The 2,234-nt window shown below is 55.8% G+C and overlaps 1 long non-coding RNA gene across 1 annotated transcript; it reads right to left on the bottom strand.

Moving 5' to 3' along the window:
- Window positions 1-1,166: 1,166 nt before the first annotated feature.
- On the bottom strand, window positions 1,167-2,205 carry LOC110391762. The gene is made up of 2 exons (XR_002434162.1): window positions 2,154-2,205; window positions 1,167-1,731 (listed from the first exon to the last, which is right to left on the bottom strand). It is a non-coding gene; the product is annotated as an uncharacterized LOC110391762 (long non-coding RNA).
- Between the last annotated feature and the right edge of the window lie 29 nt (window positions 2,206-2,234).

Below are 2,234 nucleotides of genomic sequence, written 5' to 3'. Positions count from 1 at the left end.
GGAGGAACCACTGCACCCGCACCTTCATCCTGCGCCTGGGCTTGTGCCTGGGGGAAACTGCAGCTGTTTCCTCCCCAGTGCCTCTCCCTGTTTCTGGAAATGACTGGTGCTGACCAAGGGTCTGTGCACGGACTTGCTCACCTCTCAGTGTTTATCCGTGTTTATGTGTGTGTCAGTGTCTGTGCATGCATTTGCACTTGAGAATGCTGGCTGCCTTTCTGAGAGCAAGGCAAGGTCCATCCCTTGTTCCTGTCCTCCGAATTCAGACCGCAGAATTATTTCCTGATCTCCTGGATCTGGCAGCACCACACACAGTGGCTGAGTGCTATTACGTTCAGCAGGGAATGGGCTCTGCAGGGCTGTCCCTTGTTGGTGCCAGGATGTCAGCGTTGCAGCAGCAGTGTGTTGAATGCGGTGCCTCTCCTTCTGGGCTGTCAGCAGTGCTGCTCCCAGCACAGCGCACTCGGTGGCTTTTCCTTGCTGTGGCCACAAGTTCTGTTCTTTGCCAGAGGCTGGAATTCCTTCCCGTCCAGCACTGGGATGGTGCCCATGGTGTGAGCCCAAGCCATTTTGGGGTGAGAAAGGGCACAGCCTGCACCTTTGCAGCTGCTCAGGAACAGGGGAGCAGCCCAGCACCGGCATTTCCCAAGCAGCCATGGCTTGACCCTGCTCACCCCTCTCCCGCCATAGAGCCTTCCTGGGCTAGAGCTCAGAGGTCACCTCCGCACCTTCCCGCATGAAGGGGATCCTGCCAACACCGCCACGTGAGTGTCATGTCCCATCCTTGAAATGAGGAGGGGCTGAAACTGCAGAGAAATGGGCAGAAGCATCCAGAAGCCCAGGGCAGCGCTCAGAGAACAGAACCAGCACAAGCGGAAGGAAGGAAGCAGCCCTGAGAGCAAGGGATGGCAGCGAGTGAAGGAAGAGCTGAGCGCTGTGAGCAGCAGCTCTGAGGCTGCTGTCCCGCTGAGAGCAGTTGTGTTGGAACACGCTCTGCTCACATCTGTCGGGATCTCCACCCTTTGTGCCCCACATTGGGCCCCCACCACAAGGACTGTAGTACTGGCACCCGGCAGCAGCTCAGCAGCACACAGCTTGGATTCTCAGTGATTTCTCCCAGTGGGATAGGGGAGAGAATCAGAGAGAAAAAGTGTGGAACACAGAGGTTGAGATAAAACTTGTTTAATAAGACAGAAGTGGAAGGGTGAAATGATGAGATGATCCATAGGGGATCTATGGGGAAAGTATATTGGATGGAATGGGAGTCATCGGCCCTGGATGTGATCTGTAGGGCTGGGGTGGATTGAGACTGACCTGCGGATTCCACAGCACTGATGCTGGAGGTCGGGTGGATTGGGAAGGATTTGGGTTTGTCAAAGAGTGCTGAGGGATTTGAGGTGCCAAAGGAAGGATGCTGTGGTTAGGGATGAGCATTTAGGAATTTGGTGTGATTGGAAAGCACCTGGGGGGCACTGGTGAGGAATTAGTGTTAGATCTGAGGAGATCTGGGACTCATTGAGGGGAGAAGAGAGCATCAGGGAGCTCAAAACAGGGAATTTGGGTTTCTGCACAGTGTGCCCCAGAAGTGTGTCACCCTGGGCAGAGGCATTAGTAGGGTCCCCCAGTACCCACATTAGCACAGATAAATGGGAGCTGGGCGATGGCGGGTGCCCACATGGGGTGGGAGCCCCTTGTCAGCGCAGGTTGGTCCCTCACTGTCACCAGGGGAACCTGGAAACAGTGGAGAACAAGAGTGGGTTTCCTCAGTGTGACTGGGAGGAGGGACATCTCTGCTGTAAGTGTGCGGGGGTGGTCATTGATGGTGTGTTTGGGGATCTGGGGGGGCTTTGATCCGGGGTCCCACTGGTCCAATATTGGGAGTCCCTATGTGTGGCTTTTGGAGGTCCCACGACATGGTTTAGGATTGCCCTCACTGTCAGAGGAGTGTTTAAGGCTGGGAGATCCCCAGGGGCTCCAAGGACTTCAATCTGGAGCCTGGGGGGTCTCGACAATGCAGATTTGCACTTGCCCATGGTCACGATCTGGGAGGCGCACGTAAATTTAGAGTAAGCCATGTGAGGTGGGGGTCCAGGTGGAGTATGGGGAGCCCAAGGGGCAGGTTGAGATTTGGGGTCCCTGACCCACAGCCTTACCTGGAAGTGCACAGCCTTGGGAATTTGTGGGTGGGCCCTGTGTCAAAATGGGAGGGGAACAGGGTGGGTGTTATGGGGGGG

This window comes from Numida meleagris, unplaced genomic scaffold, assembly GCF_002078875.1.
Source record: "Numida meleagris isolate 19003 breed g44 Domestic line unplaced genomic scaffold, NumMel1.0 unplaced_Scaffold497, whole genome shotgun sequence".
NCBI classification, from domain to species: Eukaryota; Metazoa; Chordata; class Aves; order Galliformes; family Numididae; genus Numida; species Numida meleagris.
The sequence above is the reverse complement of the archived record's forward strand: the minus strand, read 5'-3'. Positions and strand labels throughout refer to the sequence as shown.